Source organism: Callorhinus ursinus, unplaced genomic scaffold (assembly GCF_003265705.2).
Source record: "Callorhinus ursinus isolate GAN/ISIS: 27379988/994484 unplaced genomic scaffold, GSC_fseal_2.0 scaffold74, whole genome shotgun sequence".
NCBI classification, from domain to species: Eukaryota; Metazoa; Chordata; class Mammalia; order Carnivora; family Otariidae; genus Callorhinus; species Callorhinus ursinus.
Genome location: NW_027397136.1, coordinates 3,934,094 through 3,954,423, shown reverse-complemented (window position 1 = coordinate 3,954,423; position 20,330 = coordinate 3,934,094). Strand labels below are relative to the sequence as shown.

The following is a 20,330-nucleotide window of genomic DNA, read 5'->3' as shown; positions in this document are numbered from 1 at the left end:
TTTCTTTTTTAAGAGAGGTTTCATTTTATTTTATCTTATTTAAAGATTTTATCTATTTGACAGCACAAGCAGGGGGACTGGCAGGCAGAGGCAGAGGGAGAAGCAGGCTCCCTGCTGAGCAGGGGGAGCCCTAGCAGGACTCGATCCCAGCACCCCTGGATCATGACTTGAGCCGAAGGCATTCATTTAACCAACTGAGCCACCCAGGCGCCCAAATCTATTTCTTTTCTATGGGTCCCTTGGTAGAGTAAAAAGTAACAGTGTGGAGGTTCTCCAAAACTCCAGGAGACAGGGGTGGTGGGTAAGGTGCTGGCTGGATGGGTCGGCAGTTACCTTGCTGTTGGTTTATGCACTTGGCTATCCCAACGTGTGCTAGTTTCTTTCTTTCCCTCCCTCCCTCCCTCCCTTCCTTCCTTCCCTTTTCTTTTCTTTTCTTTTCTTTTCTTTTCTTTTCTTTTCTTTTCTTTCTTGGTAAGATTTTTATCTATTGATTTATTTTAGAAGTTGGGGGCAAGAATTGGGAGAGGGAGAGGGAAGGGGACGAATCTCAAGCGGACTCAAGGCTGAGCGCAGAGCCCATCCCTGGGTTCAACCGCAGGACCCGGAGATCATGACCTGAGCCAAAACCGAAGAGTCAGACGCTTAACCGACTGAGCCACCCAGACGCCCCTGTGCGAGTTTCTTTTGATGCTAGGACCATTGGGTATTATCTGGAGGAATGAGTTGGGATGGAAAAGAAAAGTTCACCTTTAGAGGACTGCTTTTCTAGATCTTTTTCTTTTTCTTTTTTCAAAAGATTTTATTTATTTATTTGACAGAGAGGGACACAGTGAAAGAGGGAACACAAGCAGGGGGAGTGGGAGAGGGGGAATCTGGCCTCCCGCCGAGCAGGGAGCCCAATGCTGGGCTCCATCCCAGGACCCTGGGATCATGACCTGAGCTGAAAGCAGACACTTAACGACTGAGCTACCCAGGCGCCCCTATATCTTTTTCTTTATTGGAAGCAAGTAGTGTAAGTCTACATCTTTTAGTTTCTGTTAGCACACATTGAGTGCTTAAGATGCTCTTGCCATGGAGAGTTGGGTCACCCTCGTACTATTTGATCTGGAGCAGGTTCTGGGAATAGTAACATTTGTCAATGGGAGGAGTTGTGATGGTTGAGAAAGAGGGAACATCGGGCAGATATCTAGCACAATGCCCACCTTCAAGTGGGTGGTTCCTGAATGATGGTCATTAATGTGGTTAAGTGTAATGGTGGACATTACACTTGGGGGACAGAGTGCTAAGCACGTGCAGGTCTACTAGAGAGGGGAATGATAGGGTGGAAGGGAAAGATGAAGGATAGGAAGGAAAGGTTTCCAGTGAAAAAGCTCTGACCCGTTCTGTGGATGAGTACAGGAGGGGCTGAGAAGTGGAAGGGAGAGGGGAGGGGCAGTAGGCACTGGGGTCTTGAGTTCCCAGACCAGAACCTTATTGTTTCCAGATTTTTTCCCCCCCAATTCTTCACTTTATATTCTTCTGATTGTAAAACTTACACATACTCAAAGTAGAAAGTACGCAGATACTCTGTTCTTTCCCTCCCCTGACTGATCTTGTTCCTAAGCCTATTTAAATTAGTATTCCCATTAAAGATGTTTAACAATGTAATTATTTCCAGTGGTATTAATCACTCATTCAAAATCCTTCCAAAATTTTTCCTTTTTGCTAGAGAACATACTTTTTTTTTTTTTTAAATCACCCACCTTATTCTGTAGATGACGCATGCTGTGGTCAGAATCTTTGTTATTGCCAAAATCAGCCTTCCTGAGCTCATCTAATTCACCTCCCTAATGCTAGGCCTGTCCTTCAGACATGAAGACCCTCCCGTCTTTTAAAGTTGCCTTTTTGACCTTCTTTGACTGCCAATGCTCTTAAACATTTAATATATATATATATATATATACACACACATATATATGTATGTATTTGAATCATTCAAAAGTATGTGAAATGAGTATTTGTGGGTGTTTGTACATGTACACGTACACACCATATGTAACATACCAACATGATGAACCTTGGGAATATGCCACCTAGCCTAAGGATTACTACGTTACCAGTATGATTTGTGTCAAAAATGTAATAGCAAACTCCACTGGGTATTTATCCAAAGAATATGAAAACACGAATTCGAAAAGATATATGCACCCCTATGTTTATTGCAGCAGTATTTTCAAAAGCTAAATTATGGAAGTAGCCCAAGTGTCCACTGATAGATGCAGGATAAAGATGTGGTATATTCATACAATGGAATATTACTTAGCCATAAAGAAAGGCATCTTGCTATTTTCAACAACATGGATGGATCTAGAGAGTGTAATGCTAAGTGAGATAAGTCAGAGAAAGACAAATACCATATGATTTCATATGTGGAATTTCAGAAACAAAACGAACAAAGAAAGTAAGACTCTTAACTCTAGAGAACAAACTGATGGTTACCAGAGGGGAGGTGGGCGGGGGATGGGTGAACTAGGTGGAGGGGATTAAGAGCACACTTAATGAGCACTGAGTAACGTATAGAATTGTCGAATCATTATATTGTACACTTGAAACTAATATAACATTACTGTGATAACTATACTGGAATTTTTAAAAATGTAATACCAAAAATGTTAAGGACACTTACATAATTTCTTTCTACTTTCAGTGTCTTTTGATTGAGAAAATGACACCTATACTACTGACTAAAACAGCTACTCCATAGTTCATGAAACATACATTTATTTACTTCTTATTTCAGTGATCACTGGTTCTTTCCTTTTATTATTACTTTTATTCTAAGTAGGCTGCACACCTAGCATGGAGCCCAAGGTGGGGCTTGAACTCACAACCCTGAGATCAGGACCTGAGCTGAGATCAAGAGTCGGACGCTTAACCCATTGGGCCACCCAGGCGCCCCCCGCCCCGTCCATTTTCATACACTTGAAAAATTGTAGACCGTTGTGTGAGATTTGCACATAAGAGATCTGCATAGTGTAAAGGTTAAGTTCTTGAGCTCTGGCTTGGGTTCACATTTCTCAGTTTCATCATTGAACACACTGTGGGTCCTTGGGCAAGTTTTCCTGCGCTCTAAAATGGGAATCATGCTAGTACCAACTCAGAGGGGTTTTCTTTGAGGATTAAATGATTAGGTGTGAAGTACTTAAAGCTTACATAGTAAGTAGGTAAGTGGTAATCACTCTGGGTGCCACGTCTTATTTATTCAGCCCGTTGATTGCTGGACCCCGTTTTTGGCCCTCTGATAGAGAGCCGCTGGTCTGGACAAAGGTTTGCTCTGTCATTTCCAGGGGAATGCTTCTTTCCTGATGTTAAATCATATCTGTACCTTTTGCTCTTTAACAATTATGAATCTGACTATCTAATATAACTCACAGTATCTTTGTGTGCTGACATTTTGTCATTCCAAAAAGACTGGGAGCCCTGTGAAGATAAGGATTTGGTCTTCATGTGTCCTTGGGCTCCATCATTATCTGATCTCTCTGGGGATAGGACAGAATATTTAGTGGTTGTCCTGCTAAGTGAAAGAGTTGTTCTTCTTTTTAAACATAAAATCTAATTTCCTACCACAGATAAATATATATATTTTTTGTTTTGCTCCTAGGGTGACAAAAAGCAGCCAGTCTTCATCTTTCTATATCTACGGAGGCACTGAAATTTGGCTTTGGCCTTGTTTTTCAGGGGATCGTATAGGCAAATACTTACTTTGGCATTATTTCTAGTTTCCCCAAACTTGAGTGTGATTAAAGATCAGGTGTTTGTGTAGGTTGTCATCCTGTCTAATTAACATAACTAGAATGAGGATTGTCGTTTGAGAAAAATAAAATCTTGCCCTCCATTGTCCTTGGTTGAAAGTAAATGTATACTTAATATTGTATATGTGCACTGTAATAACCACAGGAGCAACCCAGCAGCTGTCATTACTGAGAAATTAAATTATTTTTCCTTCAGTACAGGATCAAACTTCTATAATGGGTCTGCTAACATTTTTAAATGTTTAAGTTGTAATAATAAAAACATTATATGAGAGTGGATTTATTCTTGTATTCCAGAAATTCGTTCAATATTGGTAATAGCTTTAGTTTAGTCAAAAATTGACTTTAGTATTTATTCCTTCCACATTTATCCAAAATGTGTATTCAGAGCATCTCTGTCTTTAACCTTTCACATGGTGACCTTTAACCTCTCCACAACTAGCCACCTGCAGGGGAACTATCTGGTATTTCCTTGGGCTTACTTCCTCAGGTTTAATTTCCTCATGAAGCCCTAGCCAGAGGTGGGAATACTCACACAGATTTTGGGATAGACCAGATGGAGCCTCATACACCTCTGGAGAGAAGGTATCCTTTTATAAAGGGGTTCTTGGTTTGCTCCTTCATTGATCAATTACTTGATCCCAACTAGCCTCTCTTTCCCATGGGAAGGAAAGACAGGGTGTGGAGAACATCCCCCAGCCCGTCCTCAAGACTGGTGCCCACTAATGCTTGCCACCAAAGCTTCCTATAAATGGCCAGTGGGTGTGCAGATATTTACTGAGCACGTATTGGGTTCCAAGGTCAGCAGTAGGGATTGTGGAGTGCCTAGAGTCTACGACAGAATTATCCTACCCTTGAGGTGCTTACACAGAGAAGTTAGAGCAACACTAAGGGCTGACCGGTGTGGCCCTGTTTTAGAGTGCAAAAATGCCCAGATCTGGTAAGGGGAAAAGTGTTCTGGGCACGCCTCAGAAAGAGCTAGAACTTGAGAAAGATCTTGAAAGGTGGATAATAATATATTTTGTTTTTAAAAGATTTTATTTATTTGCCAGAGAAAGAGAGAGGGAGGGAGAGCACAAGCAGGGGGAGAAGGAGAAGCAGGTTTCCTGCAGAGCACGGAGCCCGATGCGGGGCTCGATCCGAGGACCCTGGGATCATGACCTGAGCCGAAGGCAGACGCTTAACTGACTGAGCCACCCAGGCATTCTGAAAGATGGATAACAATATTTACTTTTTAAAAATATGTAAATGTATAGCTTAATAAATTCTTGCATGTATATGTATATACCTGACTACCACCCACATCAAGGTAGAACATTTCAGCATCCCAGTAGCCTCCCTTATGTCCCACTGGGGCAATAATAATCTCCAGGAGGAACCACTCTTCTGACTTCTATCACAATAGATTATTTCTTCTTTTTTTTTTTTTAAAGATTTTATTTGTTTATTTGACAGAGACAAACACAGCGATGTTTTAGGTAAGAACACAAGTAGGGGGAGCGTGAGAGGGAGAAGCAGGCTTCCCGCTGAGCAGGGAACCCGATGCAGGACTCGATCCCAGGATCCTGGGATCATGACCCGAGCCGAAGGCAGACACTTAATGACTGAGCCACCCAGGCGCCCCCACAATAGATTATTTCCCTCTGTGTTTGAACATCATTCAAAACGAATCATACAGTATGTACTTTTTTTGGACTGGCTTCCTTCATTCCACATTATGTCTGTAAAATTCATCCATTTTATTGTATGTAGGAGGAGTTCATTAACTTTCATTGTTACATAATATTTGATTGTATAATTATATCACAATTTTCTTATCCAATCCATTGTTGATGATACAGGGGTTGTTTCCAGGTTTGAGCTATTATTACAAAGCTTCTATGAACATTCTTTTTTTTAAAAAAGATTTTTTAAAAATTTATTTATTTGAGAGACAGAGAGCACAAGCAGGGGGAGTGGCAGGGAGAGGAGAGAGAGAGAAGGTGTCAGCAGAGAGCCCAACGTGGGACTTGATCCCAGGACCCTGGGATCATGACCTAAGCTGAAGGCAGATGCTTACCGGCTAAGCTACCCAGGCATCCTATTCTATGAACATTCTTATACATGACTTTTAGAGACACAAGTGCTCATTTCAGTTGCGTATGTACCTAAGAAATGGAATTGCTGGGTCATGGGTTTTTCTTATACTTAGCTTTGGTAATGCTGCCAATTTTCTGAAATCGTGGTATCAAGTTACACTCCCACCAAGAGTGTCTGAGAATTCCAGTTCCTGCATATTCCTGCCAAAACGTGGTATCGTCAGTCCTTTTAAATTTAGCTTATCTGGAGGATGTAGTGCTATGTAATTTGTATTCCCTTGATAATTAATGAAGTCAAATACCTTTTCATATACTTACTGGCCATCTGGATAGCTCATTCAGATCTTTGTGAAGTACCTGTTCTTATCTTTGGCCCATTTAAAAGGATTACATTGTCTATCTTTTTGTTATTAGTTTTGGCGTTTCTTTCTATATTTTAGGTAAGATTTGCTTTGACAGATATCGCAATAATCTTTTGGTCTGTGGCATGCCTTTTCACTCACATAATAGTATGTTTTGGTGAATGTGTTAGTTTTAATGAAGTTTAATTTACTAATGTATTTTTTATGATTAGTGATTTTCTTTAATAGACTTTACTTTTTAGAGCGGTTTTAGGTTCAAAGCCAAACTGAGCAGAAGGCGCAGAGATTTCGCATAGACCCTGACCCTCACACCCATTACTGTAGCCTCTCTCCAGTGATCAACACTCCTCACCAGAAGAGTACGTTTGTTACAATCAATGAACCTACATCAACACGTCACTATCAATCAAAGCTCATAGTTTACACTAGGGTTCACTCTTGGGCTTGTACTTTTCTACAGATTTGGACAAATTTGTAATGACTTGTATTTGCCATTATAGTAACCTACAGGGTAGTTTTATTGTCCTAAAAATCCTCTGTGTTCTGCCTGTCCATCCCCCTCTCGCCTGATAATCCCTGGCAACCACCGATCTTTTTACTGTCTCTATAGTTTTGCCTTTTCCAGAATGTCTTATAGTTGGGATCATACAGTATGTATGTAGCCTTTTCGGATTGGCTTCTTTCACTCAGTAGTACGCATTTAATTTCTTCCATGTCTTTTCATGGCTGATAGCTCATTTCTTTTTAGTATTGAATCATTTTGCATTGTAGGGATGTACCACAGCTTGCTTACCTGTTCACTGCTGAAAGACGTCTTGGCTGCTTCCAAGTTTTGGCAATGATACTGTTATTGAATAACAGTAGTCAGTTTATTGAATAACTGAAGAAAGCTGTCTTAAACATCCACGTACAGGTTTTTGTACGGACATCAGTTTTAAACTCCGTTGGGTGAATCACTGTACGATAAGAGTATGTTTAGTTTTGTAAACTGCCAAACCAGATTGCAAAGCGGGTGTTTTGCATTCCCCCCAGTGACAAATAGGAACTCTCTTTCCTAGTGCTCCACATCCTAACCAGCATTTGGTTTTGTCAGTGTTCTGGATTTTGGCCATTCTAGTAGGTATGTAGGGCGATCTTGTTTTAATTTTCTTTTCCCTGTGACTTATGATGTGAAGCATCTTTTCATATGCTAATCTGCCATTTGTATATCTTCCGTGAGGTGTCTGTCAAGGTTTTTGGCTCATTTTAAAATCAGATTTGTTTGTTTTCTTATTGTTGAGTCTTTTTAAAAAAAAGATTTTATTTATTTATTTGAGAGAGTGAGCGAGAGAGAGAAAGCACAAGCAGGGGGAACAGCAGAGGGAGAGGGAGAAGCAGGCTCCCTGCTGAGCAGGGAGCCTGATGCAGGGCTTAATCCCAGGACCCTGGGATCATGACCTGAGCCAAAAACAGACGCCTAACCGACTAAGCCACCTAGACGCCCCTTATTGTTGAGTCTTAAGAGTTCTTTGTATATTTTGGACAACAGTCCAATATCAGTTGTGTTTTGCAATTATTTTTCTCCCAGCCTGTGGCTTGTTTTTCCATTCTCTTGCCATTGATTTTTGCAGAGCGAAAGTTTCTAATTGTAACGAAGTCGGTTTATCCATTGTTTCTTTCATGGATTGTGCCTTCGGTGTTGTATAAAAACTCATCACCGTACCCAAGGTCTTCTAGGTTTTCTCCTGTGTTACCTTCTAGGAGTTTTAGAGTTCTGCCTTTTACTTTAGGTCTGTGATCCAGTTTGAGTTAGTTTGGTGAAGGGTTTAAGGTCTGTGTCTGGACTTCATGTTTTTGCATGTGGATGTCCAGTTGTTCCAGCACCACTGGTTGAAAAGACTGTCTTTGCTCTACCGTATCACCTTCGCTCCTCTGTGAAAGATCAATTGACTGTATTATGTGGATCTGTTTCTGGGCTCTCTGTTGTGTTCCATTGATGTTAAGCATCTTTTGTGTACTTATTTGCCATTTTGTATACCTTCTTTGGTGAAGTGTCTGTTCAGATCTTTTATCTATCTTAAAAAATCAAATTGTCTTATTGATTTGTGAGTGGGAGTGTGTGTGTGTGTGTGTGTGTGTGTGTGTGTGTATCATGCTGTGGGAAGCTGGATGAATAATGGCCCTCTAAAGATGTTTATGTCCTAATCTCCAGAATCTATGAATATGTTACCTTAGATCTTGAGATGGGGAAATTATCCTGGTGGGTCCAATGTAATCACAAGGGTCTTTATAAGACGGAAGTAGGAGTGTCGGCATCACAGGTGGAGATGGAAGCAGAAGTTGATGTGCTGTGGGGCTGCAAGCCAAGGAATACAAGCAGCCTTGAGAAACTGGAAAAGACAAGGAAACAGATTCTCCCTGGAGCCTCCAGGAGGAAAGCAGCCCAGCTGACACCTTGATTTTAGCCCAGTGAGACTGATTTTAGGCTGTGGATTTTTTGTTTTGTTTTGTTTTTAAAGATTTTATTTATTTATTTGACAGAGAGACACAGCGAGAGCAGGAACACAAGCAGGGGGAGTGGGAGAGGGAGAAGCCGGCTTCCCGCTGAGCAGGGAGCCCGATGTGGGACTCGATCCCAGGACCCTGGGATCATGACCTGAGCCAAAGGCAGACGCTTAACGACTGAGCCACCCAGGTGCCCCTTTTTTTTTTTTTCTTTTTTTCTTATCTTCCAGGTGCCCTTTTTTGTTGTTTTTTTTTTTTGTTGGTTGTCAAATGATCCTTTATTGAAACATTTTCCTTTGTAGTTAGCTCGCTGGGCATCCCACCGCCCCACTGTTGATGTCATCTATGATGTCATGAGGGTGGTGGCCATCAGCATTGCAGCCCACAGACTGGGTAGTCCCCAGGATTTCTTTAATGGTTCCAGAGAGTTCTCTGTCTAAAGATCGGTGTTGCATCTGTTGGGCAATACTGACAATCACGTCAAAAGTGATATTTCCACTGTGCTTAATGTTTTTCTGCTTCTTTCTGTCTCTTGGTGGTTCCTTGAGGGCTTTGATAATCAGGGCAGAGGCAGAAGGTACCACTTCAATCTGGGCCTGTCTGTTCTGAGGGGTCAGTTTCACTGTAATCCTTAGACCTTTCCAATCACCGGTTGCCGTGGTGATGTCATCACCAAACTTTTTTGGAGACAGACCCAGCGGGCCGATCTTCGGGGCCAGGGCAGACGTGGCACCGACTTCGCCACGGGGGCACCTCAGGTACACGACTTTGATCTCATTGGGGTAAAACTTAGGTGGCATGGCAGAGATGGCTGGTGTCGGATGAACCCGGATTCGGGACGACCGAAGAAAGTTGCACCTTTGCCTCCCCGCGCCGAAAGCCAAAAGTGATTTTAGGCTGTTAACCTCGAACTGTAAGATAATTGATTTGTAGGGCAGCTGGGTGGCTCAGTTGGTTAAGCATCGGCCTTCGGCTCAGATCATGATCCCAGAGTCCTGGGATCGAGTCCCACATCGGGCTCCCTGCTCAGTGGGGGGGGCCTGCTTCTGCTCCTCCTCCCCCTGCTCATGTTCTCTCTCAAATAAGTAAATAAAATCTTAAAAGATTCTAAAAAAAGATAATTGATCTGTATTGTTTTAAGTCACCAAGTTTGCAGTAATTTGTTAGAATAGAGGTGTGCTAGCACTCAGGGTTTATGGAATGATTCTAAGTCTTTTTTCTCTGCTTCTAAGCCATCTTGTTTTTGGTTCTACCATATTGTTCTGAGTGGAGGAAGCAGGGTGTTCAGGAGGTGAGAACGGCACAAGAAAGCTGACCCAAAGTGGACATGAGCATCTGCTGCGCAGAGCAGATGGGTCTCAGATAGAGTAGAGTGTGTTGGAGAGTGGACATGAGGTTATGTGGTGCAAGCAGAGGAATTTGGCCTTGAGAACCCACTCAGATTGGAGCGTTTGAGTGGTTCGCTGGAAGTATGGGGCAGGGGCGGTGGGACTGGGATGAAACAGGCAATGAGGAGAAAAGACTTTCCCAGTCTCTCTCACTCTGTCTGGGTGCAACGTGAACCAGGCATGCTCATGACTATTATTTTAACACAGCATTGCACAGTTCTGCGAATGAAGTGGATCCTGTTCATGAGGGATGGGGGCTCTGGGAGGTCACAGCCATCTCATCTGTCTGGGACCTTCTGGCTCTCCAGATTGCCCAGCATGACCCCCCCCCCCCCGCGTCAGTCTTCTTCCGAACTGGCACGGGCCTTACTGAGGACGTTCAGAAGCGGTGCTGTCTGCCTTGTCCACCCTTCACTGTAGCCCCGCAGCATTTCAATATACCAGCAGGGCCATGGGGTTTGTTGGAGGGTGGCCTTCTGCAAAGGAGCCAAAACATACCGGCTGTGGTCTTGAAAGCTATGCACTTTTGTCTTCTCTACTTCTCTGGCTCTGGTGGCACAGCCATCACACCGCATCTACCCAGCTCTGGGGACCAAGACTTCCGTCCCGTTCCGAACCCAGGCTACCTCCAGACCCCTGGCCAAGGAATTTTCCATTCTCTTTTCTACTTCTACCTAGCCTAGGGCAGTTCAAATGCAACCTCCTCCAGGAAGCCTTCCCTGATAGCTCCACCTAAATAATACTTATTTTCTACACTGCACATTTTCAGTGTCCAGTGATTGTCTGTGTACTACTTCATTGTATATTATGTGGTCCTCTAATCATTCTGAAAAGGCAAGTGTGGATGGATGCCTTGTCTTCCAGTGAGATGGCATGCTTCTTGAGGACAGGGAGCAACCTTTCTTCATTTGTGCCACATCTCACCAAATATATTGTAAACGACTTGGGGACAGGTGCTGGTCTACACGAAGACAGTGTTTATGATGCCATTCCAAAAGTTGTTCAGTAAACTCTTGAGGGGTAGGATGACTGGACTGGAACTAAATAAGAGGTGAGGAGGAGTTCTTTGGGAGCCCAGAAGAGAACATTTGTTTATGGAAAAAGACATTTCCTTTCTAGTGGTATCAATTCCTAAATTTAGGGCAAACCTATCAGCCAGCACTAGTATTTTACACTGTCAGAAACTGGGCTTCTGGTCCCTAATCCCTTTTTTCTTTCATGTGTGTGTGTGTACTCTCCTTTCAATATTTCAACAGACAGTAGAAGTTTAGTGAGTATCTTGTATGATAAACATTAAGGACTCCAAGATGAGTAATAGGTGATGTTTCTCTGCAGGTGGGCGATCTTAGCTGCTCTGAGTCTTTACCTGTCTGGGTGCATGTCACTCACAAACCTCCATCTCCAGCCCCAAGCTCCTTCCCCAAGTCCATTTCTCATGTTAGGTGTTAGGCAATTTCCCACATGTCAAAATACAGAAAATAAGACTGCAGCCCCACGAGGAGTGAGGTAATGATTCTCCTTGCCGAGAGCCGCCCTCCCCTGCCATGATGTCACATGGCTTGTTGAAGCTGTGGAAGGAGTGAGGGGTGGGAGATCCTAATTCGTGGTTGGATTTTGGCAGAAAGCTGAGACACCCAGAACACTAGAGACCACCTCCTACCAGTGGGAAGCTGAGTTAAAATCGAGAGAAACTAGTGGTCAAATTCAGTCTTCCCATGCACAAGAAAAAAAACATAACATCAGAGGAAAAAATTAGTGATCGCCTACTAAAATGAATGAAAGCAGCAGGAATAGTAACAACAACAGGACAGAGTGGGAAACAAATATGGTATAATTTGGAGAGTTTATAGTTAGTGTGGGGGGACAGATCCACTCTAAGGATATGCCCTCCTTTGGTAGCACTGACTTGGCTTCTGCATCCTAGCTTGCATGGACATGGGAACTGTGTGGGAGCTGATAAAGGTGTTCCACCAAGACCTCAATCCCATCCAGTCTCCATCCTCCCCTTTTGCAGCTTCCCTTACCTCCACATTTTTTTTTTTTTTTTTTTTTTTTGGCGGGGTGGGGTGGTGTCTGTGGTTAGGACAATGCCTCAGATTGCCAGGAGAGGGCAGCAGATCACCCCCCCGCCCCCACCCCCACCACCCAGGTGTAACCTTAGCGCTTCCTAGAATTCCAACCAGTGGTTACTGAGTGCCCACTACGCGCCGGGCTCTGTGCTGGGCACTGGGGTTGCAAAACTGACTAAGATATGGTCCCTGCTCTGGAGGAGCCCATGGTTTAAATGAGTCAGACAGCCATGGAAATGCATACAGTGTCAAACAGGGGGTGAGGTGCTAAGGCAGAAGGCTCTTTGGGGGACTGCTGTGTCTCAAGGAGGGGTGGGGACAATAGGGGCATTAAAAAACACCTCAGAGGGGCGCCTGGGTGGGTCAGTCGTTATGACCTTTGGCTAGGGTCATGATCCCAGGGTCCTGGGATAGAGCCCCGAATCGGCCTCCCTGCTCAGCGGAGAGTCTGCTTCTCCCTCTCCCACTCCCCCTGCTTGTGTTCCTGCTCTTGCTATCTCTCTCTCTGTCAAATAAATAAATAAAATCTTAAAAAAATAAAAATAAAAAGCACCTCAGAAGAGGAGATGCTTGAACTGGGTCTTGAAAGATGATGGGTCTGCAGCCAATTAAACTGACTCTGCTCTTTCCCCATGGGGGCCCAGGGTGCAATGGCTGCAAACAGAGCCTCCTTGGTAGTGTATGCAGCCTGTTGCCCTAAGGATTGCCCTAAGGGACCTTGGAGACAGCCCTTTCCAGTGGACATTGATGTCTCACCTCATGTTATCTCTAATCTAGGCTCCAGGGCGCCTGGGTGGCTCAGTTGGTTAAGCGACTGCCTTCGGCTCAGGTCATGATCCTGGAGTCCCGGGATCGAGTCCCACGTCGGGCTCCCTGCTCTGCGGGGAGTCTGCTTCTCCCTCTGACCCTCTTCCCTCTCGTGCTCTCTATCTCTCATTCTCTCTCTCAAATAAATAAATAAAATCTTTAAAAAAAAATAATCTAGGCTCCAGACAGGTATGCGGGGTGCCTTTGGAAAACCCCAGGGCACAGTAGTCAGGGTCCATATTGGCCAAGTCATCGTGTCCATCCATACCAAGCTTCAGAACAAGGAGCATGTGATTGCAGCCCTATGAAGGGCCAAGGTCAAGTTCCCTGGCCACCAGAAGATCCACATTTCCAAGAAGTGGGGCTTTACTAAGTTTAATGCAGAGGAATCTGAAGACATGGTAGCTGAAAAGCAGCTCATCCCAGATGGCTGTGGGTCAAATACATCCCTAATCGTGGTCCCTTGGACAAATGGCAGGCTCTACACTCGTGAGAACCTCGGCACTGTGCCCTCCCTATTCATGCCCACCAATAAATCCTATTTCCTGTCAAAACAAGACAAAACAAAACAAAAAAAAAGAAAGATGATGGGTTTTTTTGCAGTGTACACAGACAGGAAGGACATCCCAGGCAGGGAAACCAGGGTAAGCATGATGCTCACTATAGGCAAAAGTTGCTAGGGAAGGGGCAGGGCAAAGCCTCGGGAAGTTCATGCATCATGGAGTGCGATCCTTCGCTGCCATGCTGAAGACTAGAGCCATGAGAGAAATGAGAAGCCATCAGAGGGGTTTAATTAGGAGAATAACACACTCAGATTTGCACTTTAAAGAAGTTCATTCTAGCTGTGTGGAGGAGAGATACCGTAGGGATGTAGCAAGGGCAGACCTTAAGACTTACTTAAAACAGGTAGGGTGTGAGGTGATGGTGGTCTGAACGAGGATGCAAGCAGTGGGGGTGGGAAGGAGGGCTGGGCATGAGGTTTGGTCTCTGATTAGATGGAGTGGGCTGAGGGGAGAGGTCTGCCAGGTTTCCGGCTTCAGTGGTGGGGGTGAGTGCTGGTGGCAGCTGATAGGTGAACAGAAGGGAGGAAGAGAGATCGGGCGAGAAAGATTATGTGTCGTTGACAAGTATGGGGCATCATGTCCAGCTCTCCATTTTGTTCCTGCCATACTCCCCCAGTCTAGACTCTTACCACTTCTCACTGGTTCTGTGACAGAGACTTCCTGTTGGGTCTCACCATGTTTAGTCTCTCTCACTGTTGGAAGAGCTTCTGACTTCTTTCACTTAATACATGTTTATGGACAGCCCATTATGTGCAGGCACAGGGATAAGTTCCTTCCCCCACAGAGCTTATGGCCTAGGGGGGCTGGGGATGAAGGATGAGACAGATAGGCTGATAGTGGCAATATAGTGTGAAAAATGCTTTCATAGGTGAGAACATTCGGTGAGGTGGGACGTATAACCTGGACAGCAGCAGTATGGGCCAGAGGACCAAGGGAGATTTCCTAGAGCAATAACACTGAGGCTCAACTGGATGAGTAGAGGCTTGCCCAACGCAGGTGTGGGTGGCGATGGGGCTGGGGACAGGGAGAAAGTAGTGCAGTGTCTGACCCTGGGTCGTGCAGCACAGGAGAAAACAAGCAGGCTCCACTGGAGAGTAGACAGGAGGAATCATGTTGTTGGGTTTCCACCAAGGAAATGAGATGAAAAGGACATTCAATGAAGAGGATAGAGGGAAGTTTTTGTAGTGCAGAGCTTTTCCGAAGGCCTTGGGGAGAAGTTGGAAGGGGAAGAGGCGGAGGGATATTTCGGGGGAGGAAGCACAGAGCAAATACGGCAACTCATTCATTTGTTCATTTTATTTAATAAGCAGGCCCTGGGGACCTAATTCAGGTCAGAAATACAGTAATGAGCAAGATGAGCAAGTTTCCCAATCTCATGGAACTTACCTTTTTGTGGGAGGATACATACAATAAACAAATAATTTCAGATAGTAGGAAGTGCTATGAAGAATGGGAAATGGGATGTAATAGAGAATGCCTGGGGGAGCTTAGTTTCCATTGTGGAAAATTTTAATCATATGCAGAAGTCAAGAAAATAGTGTAATGAACTTTCCTGTACCCATCACCAAATGCACTATTCAGTTACTCCCAGGTGGACAAAGTCATGTGGGCCATGGCTCTTGGTCTAAATAATATGCTTTTTGGTGTGATTAATTGAAATGGAATATAAAAGTTAAAAACAATGTTTGAAGGTTATCTGTCAACCATGGTTACAAGCACTCTATATAATTATCTTATTTATTACTCTCTACGAAGTCATGAAGTAGATTTTTAGAAAAACTTTCTATGGTGGAAAATTTTAATCATATGCAGAAGTCAAGAAAATAGTGTAATGAGCGTTCCTATACCCATCACCAAATGCACTATTTATTAACTCATAGCCAGTCTTGTTTCACATATACTCCCACCCATTTCTCCCTCTCCCTTATTATTTTGAAGCAAATCCCAGACATATAATTTCATTCATAAATTATTCAATATATATCTGTAAAAGAAAAGATCTCTTTAAAAAAACATAAACACAATACCATTATCACACCAACCACCCACACAATTATTCTTTAATATCATCAAATATTCTGCTATCTCCAAATTTACAATCATTTCATATTTTTTTTACAGTGTGTTTGTTTGGGCCAGGATCCAAATAAAGTCCTACTTTATGATTGTTTGATTTGTGTCTTAGCTTTTTTGAACTTTGATTTCCCCTTTCATCTCTTTTTTTCTCCCTTGAGATTTAGTTATTGAAGGAACAAGTCTGTTTTCCCACATTTTGTATTTTGCTAACTATAGCCTTGTGAATTGTTTAACATGTTCCTTTGTTCTTTGTATATACTGTAAATTAGTAGTTTGTTCTGGAAGCTTGATCAGATTCAGATTAGAGATGGGGGTGGGCAACAGAGATTATGCTAGGTTCTTCCATCAGGAGGAGGTATGTCATTTCTGGTTCTCTCTCTCTTTTTTTTTTTTTAGTGATGTTAGCACCCATTAATTAATTATGAATTGAAAAATGGTGGTATTATTATATCATTGCTTCTTCTTTTATTAGCTGGCATACTTCTATAAAGAGATACTGCCACTTATAAACTGTTTTTGTTACCCAGTGGTACAATTTATCTAGAGAAGCCTGAATAATTGCTTGATTTGTTCTGTTTATTTACCATTTTTCAAAATAATGTGTTTTTTTTAATACCCTTCAAAGGTAACCACTTTTTTTCCCCTTTAAGAATCATTATGAACTCAGGCATGTAAATTAGTATATTTGATATGTTTGATATATTTCAATACATTATAATTATTACCTTTTGATATATTTCAATATATCGTAATTATTATCTTCACTAGTGTTTAAAATGTCTCATCTTTGGCCAGAAGGGGTTCTTTAAATTGGCTCTTGAGACTTGTTGACATTATCCTAATAATCTTTGATAGATTCCTTGCTCTTCAGGGTGGCAATATGTTCCAGGCTTATCTTACACATTCTTGTTCCCAGACCTGGAATCAACAATTTCTCCAAGAAGTCCTGGTTTCTTTTAGTGGGGAATGGTATTTGGAGACCACAGTCTTGGCGCTAGTGATAAGACATATTTCTTTTTAAACTATTTTTAAAAATTGAGGCGCCTGGGTGGCTCAGTCAGTTAAGCATCTGACTTCAGCTCAGGTCATGTTCCCGGGGTCCTAGAATAGAGCTCCACATCGGTCTCCTGCTCAGCGGGGAGTCTGCTTCTCCTTCTCCCTCTGCCCCTCCCCCACTCATGCTCTTTCTCTCTCTCTCTCTCTCTCAAATAAATAAAATCTTAAAAGAATACTTTAAAAAATTCACAGCTTTATCGAAGTATAATTTAAATACCATAAAATTCACCAATTTTAAGTGTACAATTCAATGATTTTTAGCGTATTTATAGAATTTTGCAACCATCACCAAAATCTAATTTTAGAACATTGCTATCACCCCAAAAGAACTTCATGCTTACTAGAGTCCCTCCTCATTCTTACCCCCAGCCCTAGACAACCACTAATCTATTTTCTGTCTCTGTGTATCTGCCTATCCTGGACATTTGTTATAAATGGAATCATGCAGTGTGTATTCCTTTGTGTTTTACTTCTTTCATGGAGCATAAGAGAGCATGTCTCAGTACTTCCTTCTTTTTATTGTTGAATATTATTCCATTGCATAGAAATACCACACTTTGTTTATCCATTCATCAGTTGATGGGCATTTGAATTATTTTCACCTCTTGGCTCTTGTGGATAGTGCTTCTATGAACATTTATGCACAAGTCTTTGTGAAGACATATGTTTTCATTTTCCCAGGGCAGATACTCAAAGTAAAATTTCTTGGTTTATGATAATTCTATATTTAACATTTTAAGAAACTGTCATATTATTTTCCAAAAAAGGGGTTGCACCATTTTACATTTCCACCAGCAATGTATGAGGACTTCTATTTCTCTACATTCTCACCAACACTTGTTATTTGTCTTAGTGACTATAGTTATTCTGGTGGGTGTGAAGTAGTAGCTCATTGTGGTTTTGATTTGCATTTTCTACTGCCTAATGATGTTGAGTAATTATTAATGTGCTTATTGGTCATTAATATATCTTCTTTGGAGAAATGTGTGTTCGGATCCTTTGCCCATTTTTAAATTGAGTTATTTGTGCTTATTATTGAATTGTAAGAGTCTTCAGGATATAAGTCGCATATATCTATATGACTTGTAAATATGTTCTCCTATTCTATGGGTTGTCTTTTCACTTTCTTGACTGTCTTTCAAAGTGCCAAAGTTTTTAATTTGCCATTTTATTTTTTCCTTGTGCTTTTGCTTTTTGCCCAACATAAGACTACAAAAATTTACTCTTGTGTTTTCTCCTAAGTTTTTGTTCTAACATGTAGGCCTGTAATCCATTTGAGCTAATTTTTGTGTATGGTGTCAGGTAGGGGCCCAAATTAATTTTTTTTTCCTTCAGGTTATCCAATTGCCCCAGCACCATTTGTTGAAAAGACGATTTCTTTCCCATTGAATTTTCTTGGTACTTTTTTTTTTAAGATTTTATTTATTGGGGTGTCTGGGTGGCTCAGTCATTAAGCGTTGGCCTTCAGCTCAGGTCATGATCCTGGGATCCTGGGATCCAGCCCCACGTCCCGCTCCCTGCTCCATCTCTGAGGCGGAGAAGCAGGCCTCCCACAGAGCGGGGAGCAGGACACGGGTCTGGATCCCCGGACCCCGGGATCATGACCTGAGCCTAAAGCAGATGCTTAACGACTGAGCCACCCAGGCGCCTCTCACTCTAAGTTCTTTGAGGTCAGCAATCATGTTAGATTTATCTCAAATGCCCTCACAACACTCATCGTATAGACAATGCTAAAAAATATTTGCTGATGTCACTTGAATTAGGCTTTTTTCTATAAACCTCCTTGCTTTTAATAAACCATTTTCTAAATCATCAGTTTACATTTTTAAAAGAACATACTTAAGAATAACATTTTTTTGGATGACAAAAGTAACATATGTTTATTTTGAACTGCATGGAACTTATAAAGAAGTCCTTAGAAGAAAATAAAAATTCCTTATAAATCTACCATCTGGATATGTTACCACTTTGATGTATATTCTTCCAGTTTTTTCTGTGCATTTGTATGTGTGTGTGTATATAGACACATATGTATATTCTGGTTATATGTATATATATAATATATAGTTGGATATATATAAAACAATATTATACACACTTTTTGTAACTTGTCTTTTTTTAACTTAATGTATATGAATATCTTGTCATGTCATTAAATATTATTTTACAAAGTTAATTTTAATGACTGTACAAATATATGAACTGTAATGTATCTGTGTATTGTTGGGTGTCAAGAGAATTTTGAATTTTTACTCATAGATAAATAATGCCATGGTAAATATATATAAACCCTGTGCACACCTTTGATTTGACATAACAAGTTTAAAATAATAATTCATTCACTCATTTATTTTCTCAACACATTTATTGAATAGCTACTATGCAGCAGGTATTTTAAAGAAGAAGTTATAATAAAGCCATTTCTCTCCAGGAGTCATATTTGGGGGAGGGGAAGCTCTATTCCGCCTTAGGTTCTTTAGAATAGGAGCTGGTGGGTTAGTTCCAGGGTGAACATTCTAGGTTTGGTTGCTAAGATGTGATTATTTCTCAACAATTGGGTCGTATTCCCAGGAGACACTTCCTCTGTGTCATCTTAACTGCTTCCTCATAGTGCTGTTGTCTGTCTGGTGTAGGTGAGAAGGACACAAACAGGGACTGGAACAGGGTCAGGCCTAAAGAGGACGTGAGTCTGAACATGAGAAATGAAGTAGGACAGTGGCCGTGTAAGAGTAGCAAAGGGTTGGATTCAAGGAGCATTTAATAAGGAAAATCCTCTGTCCTGGCAGGGCTGTGGGTGGTGTGGGAGAGAAGTTAAAGATGACCAAGACTCAAGAACTGCCCAGAGATAGGGATTAATTTAGGGATGGAAAGAAGATAATATGTTCAATGTTGGTTGTATTGAGTTTTAAGTAGTATAAGAAATGAAGAAGTCTAAAATATTGAAATAAAGTTTTGCAGCTCAACATCTGGAGAGATTTTTTAAAAATTTTATTATGTTATGTTAATCACCATACGTTACATCATTAGTTTTTGATGTAGTGTTCCATGATTCATTGTTTGTGCATAACACCCAGTGCTCCATGCAGAACGTGCCCTCCTTAATACCCAGCACCGGGCTAACCCATCCCCCCACCCCCTCCCCTCTAGAACCCTCAGTTTGTTTCTCAGAGTCCATCGTCTCTCATGGTTCGTCTCCCCCTCCGATTCCCTCCCCCTTCATTTTTCCCTTCCTACTATCTTCTGATTCTTCTTCTTTTTAACAAATAATGTATTATTTGTTTCAGAGGTACAGGTCTGTGATTCATCAGTCTTACACAATTCACAGCACTCACCATAGCATGTACCTTCCCCAATGTCTATCACCCAGCCACCCCATCCCTCCCACCCCCCACCACTCCAGCAACCCTCAGTTTGTTTCCTGATATTAAGAATTCCTCCTATCAGTGAGATCATATGATACATGTCTTTCTCTGATTGACTTAGCATAATACCCTCTAGTTCTATCCATGTCATTGCAAATGGCAAGATTTCATTTTTTGATGGCTGCATAATATTCCATTGTGTGTGTGTGTGTATATATATATATATATATACCACATCTTCTTTATCCATTCGTCTGTTAATGAACATCTTGGCTCTTTCCATAGTTTGGCTAT

At 42.0% G+C, this 20,330-nt stretch overlaps 1 protein-coding gene and 1 non-coding gene across 2 annotated transcripts in view; both read left to right on the top strand.

Annotated features, from left to right (window-relative positions):
* LOC141371496 (uncharacterized) overlaps nucleotides 1–20,330 on the top strand; it is a 48,217-nt gene that overhangs the window by 1,350 nt on the left and 26,537 nt on the right. The window lies entirely within an intron of this gene.
* LOC112808749 (small nucleolar RNA SNORA70) lies at nucleotides 12,771–12,902 on the top strand. Its single transcript, XR_003204422.1, has one exon. It is a non-coding gene; the product is annotated as a small nucleolar RNA SNORA70 (small nucleolar RNA).